Here is a 17,561-nt window from a genome sequence, read left to right on the forward strand (position 1 = left end):
AGAGGTTGAAATGAAACAACAATTAGTTTTATTGTAAACTTGCCTAAACTGTGTCAGGAGGAACAAAATTCTTGGCAAGTTCTTATTCTTATAAAAGATCCAAAGTAGAGGGAGAAAAGGGGAAAGGAAAGAAAGGAGAGAAAACAGATAAATAGGATCAGCACCCCATGGATCCAGCAACTTCTTGGTCCATGAGTTGAAATCCATTTAGTCAGTGAGCCCGCTGAGGTCCTGGGTGAAGGAGCGCCAACCACACGGCTGGAGAGCAGTTGCCTCTTTATAGAGTCAGGTTCTCTTGGAATCTTCCCACAGGTGGAGACTCATTTGCATGCTAGCATATGCATGGTGAGCTAATCTAGAGTGTTCCAGATGGTAGCAGGGGTATCTCGTAAGCCCCCAGACCCAGTTGACTTTGTGCCTTGGCACAGACACAATGTCTGTATCGCTGTCTCTGGCCACTTCATTGCCTGGGCAGCTGATCTCTGCAGCCTCAGGGCAGGCAACACAGGACAACCATCCTCCAAATCTGTGGAGAATGATCTTCTCTGCCCCCCTAATGTGTGCTCAAGTGACAACGTTGCTCACCGCAAACAGCCTCCCTCAGTTCCTCCTATCTTTTGAGTTGGTTTGAGGCAAAAAGATCTCTTGACCACCAGACTGTTCAATACACAAACTCCTAGGATTGCCCTCTGCTTACAAAACTAGGAGAATCTTTCATGAGAAGGAAAGCATTACAGTCCCATATCTCCACGTGGTTGAAGTTGTGCGGGATGCGCAGCCCTGTCTACAAGAGGGAACTCTCACTCCCTCAACGTTTTTCTCAAACGCACTAGAGCTCCTATCTATAGGTAAGACATCTTGACAGAATAAAAGTGGTGACAAAGAAATTCACAGCACTAGCTCTACAGATAAATTTGGATGTTTCATGAATAAGAAAAAAAAAGTTCAAAAGACACATTCATAGCAAGATATAAACATTTATTTCCTTCCATGTTTCCAGCAAATAAAATGAATATTTAAGTTCAGGTGGAAGCCAGCTTTTTTCCTTCAAGCTGAGGAGCAACTTCCTTTCAATATCTAACTGTGCTTACCATCGTGATTGGTTTGTTTTATCCCCACCTCATGACATTTGCCAAGGGTTCCCTTCAACAATTCATGTAGGCTGCTGTTTGCAGTGCTTCCTTTTAACAAAGAATGGAAGAAGCCTCTTAAACATCATTTTCATTCTTCTGCAGTGGCAGATATATTCAAATTGGCTACTGCATTAATCTACAGTCTGAAATAAGAGGTCAAGTACATTTTCCCTCTCTTGTGCCATCTATGAAACAAACAGCAAGCTGCTCATGTATCTAGCAATTTCCTTCAAAATTACATCTCCCTCCATTTCAATGAACAATCAAAAATTTCTCAGTAGGTCCGTGCTACCAACCATTTTTCTATCAGATCACACTCATCCTGGCAAACAAAGAAACTGAACGATCATTTTTTGCTATTGTATTCTAATATATAAATAAGTCTGCCTAAGAATATATAAATTTAAAGCATACTTTAAAAAATATGAATTGGTACCTTCTTTTTGAGCACCTGATGTTTCAGCCCACATACCCACAAACAAGACTCAAATGTGAATCTGTTGTGCTTCCAAAAGGAAGATGGAGACAAACTGAGGTATTTATGGAAAGCTTATGAAAATTTCACACAGGTTCCCTTTTTCCCCCATCTTCTCAGATGGCATAGATCGACATCTTTCTTGAGAGAAAAAACCTAGCTGAAAAGCTAAACTGGGAGTGCCTTCCCTCTTTTGTTTTAAGTCATGTGGTTTATTCATGAGGGAGGGAAGGAATTTCAATCCATAAGCATGTAATTGTTTTGCTTGCACATACTCTTATTTTGCAATTTCTAGATCTTTCAACCATTCTTACTCTGTTTTACCAGGGATTTGCATTCAAAGTGGGAAAAAAAGTTCTCACAGCACTGAATAATTTAATTTAATCAGATCATGATTTCTCTATGCTCATTGATTCTTCGAAATTAAATTATTTACTCACTTTCTAACTAAAAGTAGGAAAATTGTTTCTGGAGAACAGAAGATCTGACAAAGGATACAGTTGGAAACTGTTTAAGAATTGAACTTGAATTTACTAAAACACATCGGTGAGTTTACTAAACACTATCTGATGAAAAAGAGTAATAGAAAAAGGGGAAGGATTCAAAGGCTGAATGGTTTTTGCTGCCAAAACACTGCAGGTAAGGATTTGTCCTGTGTTCACTTGCTAACTTTCATATTCTTGATCTTTCCACAATATTCTTTAATCTGCCCAAAACAAAGCACTTTTTAATCTGCTATATGGAATGATTATGTGAAATCAGTGCTTTCCCCCAACACCCACCCAAGTCGTTTAAAGGGAAAAAAAAAAAAAAGATCATCTAAATTAGCTTGGTCCTAAAACTGATCTTAACGTATTCCATTTTTTTGATATTATAAACTATACATGAGCAGCAAGCTTTGATCCCTGTGCTCACAAGCATGTATTACAGTCAGCTGTGCTGCATACGTACACAAGACATTGCTTGTAATCACATACCTTATTTCAAGCCAGCTCTATTCAGAAAGTTAACAAGTGCTTAAGGTTGTGAAATACTAACTCACTCCTCTAAACAAGATAACAAGGTTTCATTGAGGGACAAAGTCAATAAAGCAAAAGCAACAGCTCTGGGCGCATGACTGCAGCCAGAGGCGCGAGTGATTAGCATTTGTTACAGGTTTATATATTTTCACTATTACATCAGTTACGTGCCTATTCGTAATTCCCGCATATAGGCAGGGAATATTATAACTAACTCCCGGAACTTATTATCATAAGTCCCCTCCTCTTGGCGTCTGCGCACTGCTCTCCGGTGATTGTGGGCAGGGGTCTTGAGGATGAAGTAAGCAGTCTTCCTCTTGTGAGTAGGGGTCTTCAAGATGAAGTAAGCAGTGTTCCTCACAGTGTACTTTTCACCTTTGCCCCAGCAACCACACAACTAGCTGAAACCAGCTATATCTGTAATTCTTCGGATAACTAGCAAAGATTTAAAACAGTGTGACCTTCCTACAAAATTTATTGCAGGATAGGCAGACAAGGAGTATCTCAAGCTAGCAGATGTTTGGGAAGCTCTGTCTCTAAACTAACTGATAAGTAGAAGGATGGTGTGAAATAACTCATTCATGTTTAGTGGGGCCCCTAAATCCTGTTATCTCACCAGACTTACAACACAAACATTGCTCTTTAAAACTAAAGATACTTTAGAAGACTAGTGTGAAACAATTAACTCATGTGTAGTGCAGCCATTACATGCCACAGACTTACAACATAAGTATTGTTCTCTTTCTACAACCTAAGTTAAGCTAAAAAGTACTTTATGTTTTTCAAGCACTAGCTTTTCTTATATCAAGCCCCCCCTCCCTCTTTTACCTTTACAAATTCTTTTGCTATGTGACTCTGTTTTACTCAAAAGTTCTGGCCCCTTTTAACTTGTTCTCTAATCTTGTGTCTTTAGCGAGCTTTGTTTCTGTTATTGTAAACTGGTACAGTTATATCCACATAATCACACCTATGATTTGTGAAAGCCATTACATTTATGTGTTTATCACAAGATCATGATCTTGGGGGAAAAACAAAAACAAAAAACAAACAAACAAAACAAAAACACCAAAAAAAAACCACAACCTCATAAGCAAACACACCCTACATTATTTCTAAAGCAGATACTAGATACAAGTATCTTCATTAGGCAGTCCTAGATCCAAATCCTAAGCACAGGAAGCAAAAAGAGCAAACCCAAGGGAAGCAAAATGAGCACAGAAGGTGTAAAATAAAAATGTGAGTACGTCATCCATGAAAATGCCCACTGAAGTGAAGAAGATGCTACAGAGAAAAAGCAGAAGTCTTAGGCAACTCTTAACACAAGGCCAGATATTTCTGTCCCGCTAATTTGACAGACTCTGAGCCCCTGGGAAACTTCAGGCTGAACTCTCTATTAGCATTTTCTTGTTCTAACTTGTTTATAACCAAAAGCAATGCATGATTGGTGTGTGTAATTAGGCACGGTCACAGCAAGATAGTCCCATAGATACATCAATATTGAGGACATGTATATGAAGTGATTAAAAACAGCCACTGTAATACCTCCACCTTAGGCTGCATGTAACCAATTACGGTTTTTTGTAAATATCACTCTCAAGATGATTTTTTCCCCTTTTTTTGTTTTTCATTTTGCTTTGCATTTGCCAAGCTGTGAGTGATAAAAATGTAATGGTAGCTGCTCATTAATCCTAAAGAATGGGACAGACATCATAGAGTCTGGCATCACTTAAAGCACTAATTAAGGGAATACACCATGTGCTTTTCTCTCTGGCACCTTCCTGAATAATTTCAGCTATATTCTCCTAACCCACCCAGTGCTGATGTTGAACTTTTCACAGCCACTGGGCCAGACACTCTGTCAATGCAAGCTGATGCAGCAGCCATGAAGCTCTGCCAGCGTGCACCAGCAGAGGATGTGGCCTTTTTCTTTTCTTCTAACTGCTATCAAAAAGTTGTCACTCATTCACTGAGGCAGAGGTTATTTTTTTATAACTCCAGAGAAAGGAAATTTAATGATTCACCACAATAAGCATTCCAGCTGGTAAAAGTTCACATTGCATATTTATGCCTAGAAGGGTGACAGCAAAGAAACCTTAATGTGTGCTTTTCTTATCCTCATTACACCAGACACAGTCATAAGTAAACAGTGGCATTTAAAATTTAAGAGTTTTACCAGAAATTATGGTGTCCATTAATGAGGTTAACTTCTATTTCACTACATCATTACATCCCAGTTTTATCTATATACATGGAAAGAACATTAAGTGCTATCAGTCAAGTATGTAGACTTAAACATCTTCAAAGCTATGGTAAAGCTGTTTTTTTCCACTAGTATTTCTATTAATTTCTCAATTACAGCCAGTCTATACTGCCTGACCTGTATGTGTCCCAGTAAAACTGCCACATGAATTCCAGGATTTAAAAGCTCTTCCATTTTGACTGTGGCATTTGATATACAATTGTTCTTTATCATTTATAGCAAACCTTCTCCAGGGAGAGACAAAACAATGCCCTTTTAGATACAGCCGTTTTCATGCCACCTCTACTCACATTTGAAAGCTTTGATCCCATTACCGTGAGTGCAGCTCCTCTCAATATTAGACCCCATAAATATTTTGTAGCTGAAATCTGAATGCAGCAAATGTTCCTTATAGCAGAGAATGCCTGATAAACAGCCCATGCTCAGACTGGTTTTAAATGATTGCCATATAGAGATACTTAGGCTGTCTCATTAGCCATTCACATGCTATTATATTCCCAAATTATGGTGGCATCAAGTTTGCGGCAAAAGCTGAATCTCACAAAGATGATGATTGTGTCATAAAAGTGATCAATGAAAATTAGTATTAGACCATGAGAACTGCATCTCACAATGGCTCAAGTGTTTTAAATTTGGTTTGGTTAACAGGCTATAAATACATAATAAAAGTGCATTTCCAATTGGACCCTTATCACTGAGACTTTAAATCTTTGTGACTTTTATTTGACATTGAGCCTGATAAGAAGTAGGATAATCACTAAAGTGGATTTGGTACTTTCCGGCACTTTATTTGAAGTCACTACCAATGACACAAGGAAAACTAGACTTACACAGTTTGCTGTTGCTGCCTTCTTGCACATCTGTGTTGATCTGTTTAATCCCGATTCACAGCTCAGACACAATTTTCTTATCCATCAAGTTCATAATGATTATGGCATACAATATGACAACCATTATTTTAATCTATGCTTCAAGAATTTCACAAGTAAGCACATGCTTGGGAAAAAAAATTGCAAGATTTGCCTCCATTAATGCATACATTTTGTGAATTGCCTCTCAAATAAAATCTTAAGAATTTTTTCCTGTCAGAAAGCTGCTTGCCACTACTTGAAGCATGATGCTTTAGAAGCTGTAAAATTACGTACACTCCTACAAGGAACATTTACATTTTCATGTTGTCTTTACCAGGAAATCTTGGATTTAACAATTGAAGGTCAGAAATATTGTTATGTGAATATCTAGCGTAAAGTTAATAAACACAATAATTTCCCAAGTCATGTTCGGGGGACTTTGATTCAAGTATCATATAAGTTTTACCATGCAGCAAAGGCCTCTAAGCATAAAAGCAAAATTGTTCCTGAGCCCTATATTCAACTCACAATATCTGTTTCTCCTACCCCCTACCTTTCATCATGTTTGTGTTTCCTAATGAGCTTGTTAAAATAGCAGTATCTAGTGCATGTATCATTCCCAACATAATGGATTCCTATTTTGACAGGACTCATGCAATCTAGGTAATGGATGCATTTCATAATCATCCTCGTCACAATTAGGTAAAACTGTATTCCAGGAGGCTTTCACTTAGCAGGTGCAGTACACTCTGGGAAAGCATTTCAGAAGCAATCACAGCAGCTCTTGCAGTACATATCCATTTGTCAACTTGAATTCTTGAAATTAAAAGACATCATTTTCAGGACAAGATGCTGAATCTGAACTCCTGTGTTATTCTTTTCTGTCAATAGGATTCCTGTCATCAAAGCATTCAAGCAAATCAACACAACAATTAATTTCAGTGACATAGGTCACAGACTTGGGGTTATGCATGCTCCCGGGACACTTCATGGCACAAATAGCCTAGAAATATCTAACTAAAAAACTGAACCATAAGCTGAGCACTAGTTTTTCCATGGATACTAAATTATTACTAGGTATATCAAAAAAAAAAAAAAAAGAAAGAAAAAAAAAAAGAAAGAAAAATATGTAAAATTATTTTGATCCCCTTGATATTTCCTTGTCAAAAATCCACTTTTCAGGACTCTGTCCCTATCAAAAAGAGAGCACTTTTTTTCCGTACATGTTAAACATTGCTATTACATCCATAAAGTGTCTACTAACAGTAAACTGCAAGATAATGCACCTGGAGTAGTAATAGTGACTGTAGCCTCCAGATGTCCAGAAAGGACACTGGGTAGTTTGATGATATGAGAATATCTTGATTGATCCACTGCATTTTCCAACATCAAATAATATTGACATTTCTTGTGTCATAAGACCGCCGGTGCAGTTCTTTGCTCTTCTGATTTGTTATGGTGGGATCATTCTTCTGAACTGTAGGCTACTGACACATTGCATTGACTACTGAAATTCCCTACAGACAGCCCAAAAAAAGTCTTCTTTGAGAAAGAGAGCCAAGTTCTGCCTTAATTTACAACAGCACCATCATCGTACTGAGGTACCAAAAGGAGTGCAGGGAAAAGCACAATTGAGCCCTTGAGTAATGTTACCTTCAATTGCTCCAAGGTCATTGGCTCCATCCCTTTTCTCTGCCCCATCCATCACTGCTAGTTTATAATGATTATCTGCAATTAAGTCTTTCATGACATTACATTGTAATATATGATACCACATGCTGAAAATTTTGAGCACCAAGCCTAAATTTTCTACTTAAATCTTGCAAATCTATCTGGAAAAAAAAAAAAAAAATTGAAACAAAACTCAAACCCAGAATTACAGGGTCTTAACTAGTCTTTTTTTTTTATTTCCTTGCTCATCACAAAGAAGCATGTCCCAAGAACTTTCATTTAACTTTGGATCTTATCTGGTTTGCATTCAACAATGCATGTGGGTTTTGGAGAATTCAGTTCACAAAGAAAACGCTTCAGAGTCCATTAATTGGAAATAACAAGAAACAGAGTCTGCAATAACTGTCTTTGACAGAAGCCTTGACCATGCACATCCTTTCTAAATCATATGTGACCTATGAGCCTCAGCCATTCTCCTTTCAAGACAACAACATAAATCTATTGCCTTAAATATTTTTGATATCATGCATTAGCTGAACTTATTTCACTGGATGTTACTGATCTCCTCTGGCATCTTTTTGGGGTGCAGGTTCATGACAGAGGTGGCCTTCTGACTACATCTAGATGGGATTGCCCCAGTGATCCTCAGCTTTTTGGCTGGGACTATTTGTGGCAGCTGTCACTGCAGAAATTGACCCAGTTCTAGAGGCTACAATGCAGAGGCAGAGGCTTAGATGCTCTATGACCCTTCCCACTGTGTTCAGAAAGAAAAAGGCAATTTTGTTGTCCTCAGGTTTATTGCCGGCACTTAGCAGTGAGGTGCAAACTACACATCACGTGTACCTTGTGCTTCATAGGTCAAGCAAGGTCCTTCTTTCAAATCTGTGTAGTAACTGACTTCATCTCCCATGAATAAGTTTCTTGGCTACCTACCAGAACAAGAAATTGTTTTATAATATCAGCCTTTGCATTTAAACAAGTTTAAACAGCTGAGGTGATGCTAGTCTTTGTCTTTCTCCCGCTTAGATTTGCAACAGGAGTATATACAAGTATATACAAGAAAGCATTAGTGAAGAAAACAGCATAGAAACATTAGTGTCTGTAGTAAGTGGATGATTTAAAGACATGCTGAGCAGTGACCTTCAAAGTACATCTCAAGATAAGGTGCAGTTTTCTTTCAAATCTACCACACAGGGCCGAGTCCAAGCGTCAGGCAACCACCATCAGCCAGCAAGGATCTGGCTATCCTTTAAGAGAAACTTTCAGGGATACACAGAGACCTGTATGGCAGTAAGTAGGGACAGGCAGACCCTGGCAGCATGAACTTGGCAACCCGATGTTTTGGGAACCTGAGAATGCTCCACTGAAGGGGTATATTTGGTTTTTGGTTGCTCTAAGTAAAAGATCCACTACAATAATCTTTCTATGTTTTTTTTGTCTGGGGCTGATAGAGCCTCAACTCTTTATCTGCTATCTTGCTTAGGAATTTGAATTACCCAGTGGCAGCTAACCTGCTCATTCCTTGTTTTGCTTTGGGCTCAATCACAGGTTACTCATATTAACTATTGATTTTCTCAGTTCTGTATCTTCAGATCTTTACCAGACCAGATCTACTAGAAGAAAGAGCTTGTACCAAAAGAGTTAAAAAGAAAAATAAATAAAAAACAACACACCCAAAACAAAAATGTTTTGCTGATGAAGTCTATGGAGAACACATTAGAAGAAGATTAGAAGACAAACAGTAAAAAGGGGGTTTGTAGAAAAAAGTTTTGATGTGTTTTCACTTTTTTTGTCTGATAAACTTTGACTGGTACAAAATACTATGACAGCTGTGATATTTATGGAATTTACACAATGTACAAGATACATCTCAATTTCATATGATTGATTGTTCTACATCTAACTTGGCTGCTCTTCCTCACTTTTGGAGTTCAGAGATAGACATATGCAAAGGGTGAGTCTTAACTTAGTCATCTGCCAGAAGACAAGATGAATCGCTCTTTGAAGGCAGATGCTTCACTCCATTGACTACACACGGGCCCAAAGTGAGTAGCCTATGCAGAGGTTTAAAAACTTACCTAAGCCAGGACTGGTGAATCCCACTGCATCACAGGATTTAGTCCTAGTCAGAGAAGTTGAATCAGAAGGTTCAGGGCTGAGGTAAGCATTCCCTTGTCAACATTTAGTGTAAACCTAATTAGGAGCATCTAAAATTAATCTATCTCGCTAAGGTACCAAGATACTCACAGCAAACACGCACATCCACATAACTGCATTTCACATGGCCTCCTTCCCTTACCACCAAAAACACACAAGGGACAAAATTTGCCATGCCTGTTATCCAGGACAGGCCTTGAGAGCCCTGGTTTTATCATTTCAAGCTACTTCTAGCAAGAAAAAGACCTGAAGTAATTATCCAATTTTAGGCAGTCTTATGCAGAAATGTCAGTTTTGACTTACTCACAAAATACCAAGTTTTCCTCCCACCCCTCAGAAATGCTTTTAAGGAAACATGAAGGCATTTCTTCCCATATGTATATGATCCTGCAGGACTTTAAGATTTACTCAGGTCCAGACTGAAGATGCCACTTGGATGTCTATGGTTGTACGGTTCAGAATTACCATCCTTATATTGCTAATTATATGTGTTTCATGATGTTCACATGGGATCACTGAGGTTAGGAGGGACATCATGGGATCACTGAGGTTAGGAGGCACATCTTGGGATCACCAACGTTGGAAGGGACATCTTGGGATCTCCTTGCCCTGCTGAACCAGGAGCAGGTAAAGCAGATTCCTAGAAGTCTGCATGCACTCTTTTTGGGGGGGGTCTGTACATGTCAGGTGCCCCTTCCCAACACTCCAAGTTGTTCCGGGGCCTGCCCAGAATAGAGCAGAGAGCTCAGTGTGAAGTCATACATAGATTCCCCCCCAGGGAGATGCAAAGGATGAGAAATGAGAAGAACCACGACTCTCAAACAAGGTTATTTACAACACGCAACACAAGACGAGGGCATGAACTCTCCAGAAATGTTGAAATATAGATCTGACTCAGGGCATTGTAGTGTCTCACTAACAGCACGCTCAATCAAAATCAAATAAGAAGGATTTCACACTGCTGCTGCTGCTGTTGCTTCTATTTTACGGTAGCATTACTACCTGGCCTGGAGCCTACAAGGGAAAAAAAAAGAAAAATCTCTGCAGCAAGCTCTCAGGTAGCAAAGAGTTAAGAAGATAATCTCCAAAAACTAAAAAACTTTCCTGAAACAGAAAACCAGTGGAGCTTGCAAGACCTGTAGCCAGACTCTTAAAGTGGAAAGTCAGATAGCAAAATAACCCAATGCAGGGCAAACACTCCCCTATTTCCAAAGGGCAACCCCATCACTTGGCTGGCTGCACTGATGCAGGATGGCCCCTGAAACCCCTCACTGTCCAGATGTGGCACACTTTACTCATCAAATACTAAGGGATGTCTTTGCCAGCTCTAGGGCAGCTGCTGGCAATGAATGTTGGATCCTGTGTGGTCCCAAGGAGTAACCCAAGGAAGAGATAAGAAACAGAGCTGAAACCAGAGGAAGATGAAAGCTTTGGTTGGGTAGCAGAAGCATCTTCCAAACCCAGACCTGCTGGCACACTGGCATTTTGGATTTTGTCAAAGTCACCTCTTCACACATACCCATGGATCCCCAGTAGTAATTTGTGTGCCAGGTGACACTTCCAATTGCTCTTGGGATTAATGTTAGTCTTTCTAGTACATGAAGCACGAAAACAAAAAACCTTCACCTCCAGCCCTCTGCATCAGAGAATTATATGAGAAAAGAAAGTTAGTCCTTATCTTCTGGGACGGCTGTATTACCAACAGGAATTTGTCTTTCAAAGTGCAGGAAACTGCACTTTTAATCCAAGATATTCTAAAAGGGTACAACAGCATTAGGATGAAGGTGCTGAGATGGTATGTGATGGTTAGCATGTCCTGTAAAATGCAGAGTAAGGAACTGAACTTTCCTAAAAGCTTTTCCAGCTGAAGGAAGAATTAGGCAAGGCACCCAGGAGTCCTGGCTGGCTTTGAACGTGTTGTCCGGAGAGAGAACAGAGAAATGTCGAGCACAATGTCCTACTGCTGGGCAACACAGACATCACCTTTCTGAGTCAGGGAAGGGCAGCAAGAAGTTTCTTTGACTTCATGGAGCTGTGCTGGACAGGGAAACCAGGCACACATGCACAGGTCTGTGGCTGGCAGGCAGGAGCTTGCTTGTGCACAGCCAGCTCAGAGCCAAGACCAAGGGGTTCAGGTCCCTCTGCCCCACACATGTTGTCACATGCCTCTTGCCCAGCCTGCCACAGTCTGTGACAAGTGAGAGATAATGCAAGCTATACACTTTGGAAGTATAGTCACTCCCTATTACACCAGGATGCAGTTAAAAATCAGGGAAAAAAAATAATACAGCAATACTTGTTTCAAAAAATGATCCTCTACAGATCTCTTTTCTTGTCAACCACAGACTTTCCCATTCAGGAACAAAAACCTGATAAATCCAAAGCATCATTCTGCAGTGGTAACAAAAACAAAACTGTCTCATAAACAAGATTTGTCATGGAGGACCTTTGTGAGCCTTCTCCAAGCAAAATGAGTACCTGGTCATGGTCTGAGCTTCTGGACACTCAGAGTTAAAGATCATGAGACATATTCCCTGCCCTCCCTTCCCACCAGAACACCACAGAGAAACCTGTTTTAACATATTGAATTTAATACTTTACAGTACTGAAAACTTTCTACACCATCTGGCTGAAGGACTACTGAGCACATAAACACAAGATTAACAGGGTTTTCTTTGTTGTTTTCCAGGCCACAGGAGAAACAGCCTTTAAGCTAGTTATCCCACCTCATACACCCAGCTCAAGCAAACACAAGCAACATTTAAGGCCATGTTCAGCCAGTACAAGTCCCTAAATCGGCTTGCTAACAAGCAGACTTCAGAGCAGCTTTACTCCCACATTTGTCCTCACTTCACCACTATGTACACAGGAACCAATGATGCATCTGCCGCCTTCAGCTCACTGTAGGTAATCCAGGTTCTTTGCTTCATACAACATGCTTTTGCCAAACAGGGTTGGTTAGACTGTTAAGTAATATATTAACATAAGGGTGGCCTTTTGATCAGAGTTCACACAAATACATCATTAAAGCTCTAGTGATCAGCAGGCTACGTTTATGATGATGTATTAATGTAATACATCATCACAATGTAATGTATTAATGTAATACATCATCAGGATGGAATTGGAAAGGATGAATTAGTGGGATATGCCATCAAAGCTACGTTGTCATAGGAGCCCATTAGTCTCCCGCAGGTCCTGGCAAGTCCAAAAGAATGACAAATAATGTTTTAAAATATTTTCTTAAAAAACATATAAAGGAGATGTGTGCCAGTGAGAGCAAATTGCACTTAGAGTCAATAATATGCCTGAGGATCCCACATGCCTTTTGCTCCCTGTTAAGCACCAGTATCTCTCAGCTCTATTCTAATATGAGGCTGATGAGAGATTGCAAAAATTTGATCTGCTTCTGTTAATACCCAACCTGGCCTTGCTGTTGGATCTGCTGAGCATGGACTTGATTGCAAACCTCAAAAGGCATTTTTGCTTTTCAACCACCACCTCTTCATAGAGCTCAGCTAATAATGAATCTTAGGGCTGGTTTAGCATATTTGAATATTTACTCATTTTTATTTCACTGATGAAGCCCTGTCTTCAAGTGCTGTGTGGCAGCAGTGCTGGACTGTTATCCTTTCATGCATCTACTGTGGTAAAGGGAAGGAAAGCAGAACCAGGAAGGAGAGCAGCACCATCCTGCAAGCTTCTTACAACTGCAGTGCCAGATGCTGACTGAGTCCAAAATCAGAAGTATGGAACAAAAGGTGGATGCCTGATGTTGTAACATATTTTTGGCCCAGATCTAAGTAGCAGGTATCAGAAAAATCTGTCTCGGCTAGGATGATGCACAAATCCTCCAGACTCCTGGGTTCCCCATAATTACGCAAGCTGTGGAGAGTTATTTGATGGGACCCAGCTCTCAATCAGGCTGTCCAGAGCCCCTCTGGAACAGCAAGAGTCGTCAAGCAGAGGAGACGTTAGCATCAGAACAGATTTTTAGTATCATAGTCGTTATTCAAGTCACGGTCCCACCAACCACGCTTTTGTAGCCAACTTGGAAATCGCCTGTCAGATCAGTCACACGATCAGGCAAACAGAAGCAATCACTCTCCAAGAGGCAGACTCATCTCCATGGGGCTGACATAGACCACCAAGAGACCAGGGAAGACCCCATAATCCACAGACTCCCACAGGATAAGGGGGAGAAAGGTGAAGGGGCGGGGAAGAAGTGAAGCTGGAAATCAAGCAACCTGCCCATTCCTGGGATGTTTTCACATGAGCAGGAGCCATTGGAGTCCAAATACAGCTGATGGGCACAACCATCCATGGCCATATAATGTCAGTACCCCAAATGCTACCAAGATTTATATAAAAAGTCAGGGAAAATGTGAAAATGTAGGAAGTGCTCTGATAAAGGTATTTATGGAAAAAAAGATTTAAAAGGACAGGTACCAAAACTTCATGATAAGGCTGAGCATCCTCCCAAATCTTGTTCCAGATCTCCCAGCACTGAATGTGTCACAATCTGCACCACTGAGAGGTATCATAAAAAGAAAATAAATCCTTGCCCAAACCCTTACCAATTCTCTATTTGATGCTGCCCACCAGAGGTCAAGCGAGCTACAGAGATTTTCTTCACCCTTCATTTCAGTCTGATGCCAGTGTCCCATCATGCTTATGGGTGTAACATGAGCTATGGAGGCACTCAGTGTTCCAACTTAACCTACCAGCTCTCAAGCACTTCATTTAACTATTACTGAAGAGAAATTAGAGTGAAACCATTTTAATTTTAAAGACTCAGTTTACTCACATAACATTTCTGTCTTAAGCCCATACCAAGCTCAGCCTCATTAATTGCATATTTGGTCATTATTATTAGGGCTGATAATCATGATCACACATTAAATGAGTTGACAAAGAGTGTGTATCATATTATAAGCCTGCCAAGACTGAGCTTGTTTGCTAAATTTTAAGCCACCCTTGCATGTGAAACCGAAGTCATTTTCTAAGTTTTGATTTTCATAATAGGTTAACATTTAGGTTGCTCAATGACTTAATACACAGGCAGAGGAGAGGGAACATTGCCTGTGCCACCAAGCAGCTTTCCTAATGAATCTCTTATTGTCATGTAGAAAGTGCTGGCACTTGCGAGCACAACATTCATGGCTGTGTAATTAAGTTCCTTCTCCAATGGAACAAAGCAAAACACCCATTTTTACAGCTGAGTATGGCAATAATTAGTGATCATCACTGCAAGACTGCAGGCAAAATACTGTCTGATGCTCTAGCTGTATCTATGAAAAAAAGAGGAGACTTTCCACTGTACATTGCAATTAGGGTGCTGTGCATTCTTTAGGAATTAGGAAATCCTAAGGAACCACATAGAGACAATAATCCCCCCCCAGCAGAGCAACTCACCAGAGGGTGAGCATAAGGAGCCAATTAAATAGGCAGGGGACATTTGTTCTTCTAGTTCAAGTCAATAATTCCTCATCTTTGTTAATGGAAAGTACTTCAGTTTGAGATCCAGGAACGCAGCAGTCAGCACCATTGTCCTCTTACCAAGTCAGACTGAAATTAGATGCTTAATAGTGCACAGCCACAAGTGGAAGCAGACTACTATAATTTATTGCCTACTCTTCTTTCTCAGTATGCTTCTCCAATGGCAGCAGTGCAGCTCAGTCCTCCTCTTTCTAGCCATTACCAGTTCATTTCAGTATTGAAAGAACTGAAGTTGTTGATGGCATCATGTACTCAATGCCATCAACAGGGTACCGATGTACTCAGGGAAAGCTATGCCTAATTAACCTACCAACACATGATCTACTTTTTGTTTCTCTTCAGAGCTTGAAACCTAGACTTTGCTTCTTATAAAGCTATGCTACCTCCAGCTCTGTTGGGGTTTTACTACATACCTTCCAGGCAAACTTCATTGCAACACTGAAGTTACAAACCAGGGATATGCAAGAAAAACCTTTTCCACAAAGGTTTTTCAGGGATGAATTGATCCAAGAAGCAGGAAGTCCTGAAGCAGCTCTGGGAACAGCATGCTCAGCCAGAGCAGAGCAAGAGCCACTGTCACGTACCCAGGTGCTCAGCTCAGTCTGGCTGCACTGTTAGGTGGAAATACGTCTGGGTACAATGACATGCCCAGCTGTTGTTCAGCCAGTCCTGCCAGCCTCCGTCTTCAGGGAGCGATCTGACCCTCCGATGCACTGCTGAGCAGAAAAAATTCTGCTGAAGACTTCTAGCAGAAATGCTTTTTCTACAAAAACAGAATCAGACCAAAATTAATTGCACTTTGATTTACAAAAAAAAAAAGCAATGTAAAGCTATTACTTTCAAAAGAATCAGTGTCCCATGCTCTGATTTCTCATTTAAGTGGCATATATAAAATAAACATTTAATAAATAAATTTATTACATTTATTTTAATGATATTTATAAAATTATTTAATAAATAAATAAAATAAGACATTTGAAAAATTAATCAGTGACAAAAGACACACTGTCAACCAAGCGTTTTTCACTGACATATTGTTGCTTTTCTGTTTCTGTAAAGTCTTTTTAGTTTTTAATTTTAATTTCTATTGACAAAGCAGCCCAATTTCAAAATTCCCTCTCTCCTCCCAAAAACCTTTCATAAAGCTGCTCTCTGCACAGCTTCAGTCTGGGGCTAATAATCAAAAATTAACCCTCATGAATCAGCCATGTAAATCAGCTGTTCACTGGTGGAAACTCTTACAGCCACTGCTATGTCTTGGATTTGGCATGAAACACCCACACCGTAGCTACCTCAAATACAAATCCAGGTATTTGTTTAGTGATGATCCTTGCAGGCAAAATCAGAATATGAAAAGGTGAAGGAAGACAGCAGAATTATTTACAAACCCCAAAATAGTCACAAATCACCTAATTATCCCATCTTTCCTCGAAAATGTATTCAGAGCAATCGTGTTGAGGTGCAAGGAAGCTGAAGCCATTTGCTGAGCCTGAGAGCTAGCTACTCAGCTATTAAATATGCAACCTACAATAAAGAAATATAGTCAGCATACATCAAATCATAGCCAGATAAGGCATGCAACTGTTACAAACAAGTGTCTGATACAAGAAGTAGGGTCTACTTGAGAAAGTCGTGAGTGCCTTTATTTCACAGGGTTGAACAGCGTTGGTGAAGAGACCATGCTGTGAGCATAGGAGGATGTCAGGTATAGCAGAGCAGCCTTCTGCTGATGGTGATCTGCTGAATTACCAGACCTTTGATGTGGAAAAAAACCATAATATCTCCCATGAAATAATGATGCCTTTGTAAAGAAAGCATTCATTTGAGAAGCACAGCTGATAAAACACTAGGGGTTTGTGCAGCAAGGTTGTTACCATGCATGAAATAAAGACTTACACAAATACCCATCATGGAGCAAGTGGAGTGGAAGGAGACCAGTTACAGCTGATCTTGAAAGAGGATTTGAGTAAGCTGCTGACTGACTAGGAAATATATCCACGGCCAAGCAGTTTTATAATCTCATACCTGTAGCCTCAGATCTTATCCAGCCAAACAAGAAGCTAACCTCAAGTACAGTGAAAGCCACGTGATAAGGGTATTTCTGGAGCCATACCTGTCAGAGACAGGAATCAGTACAAGAGATGTCTGCTTCAAATATTAAACCAAGAAAAGCTATTTTCCCCCGCCTCTTTCCCAGATGCAATGACCCAGACTTGTATCTGCAACCAAGTTGTGCAGGAAACACCTCAAAAATGGGTTGAAATTAGGTGAAATCCTGCAGGCAGCTTTCAGCCCATCACCTGCACTGTTTTAGGGCAGTGGTGAGCAAGCTGTATTCTGCTCTTTGCTTCCTGATTTGCAAAGAAATGTTTTCCCTACAGACCTAACTGCAGAGAAACTCAGTTTGTGTAGGTTCCTATAACCTTCCCTCCAGCCTTTGCTACTACCATCTCTAATGCACATTACCCTCATTAACTAGTAACGTACCCAGTGTTA

This window comes from Pezoporus flaviventris, unplaced genomic scaffold (assembly GCF_033815535.1).
Source record: "Pezoporus flaviventris isolate CSIRO_AGI_PZ_B2104156 unplaced genomic scaffold, CSIRO_AGI_Pfla_v1 ptg000035l, whole genome shotgun sequence".
Lineage (NCBI taxonomy): Eukaryota > Metazoa > Chordata > Aves > Psittaciformes > Psittacidae > Pezoporus > Pezoporus flaviventris.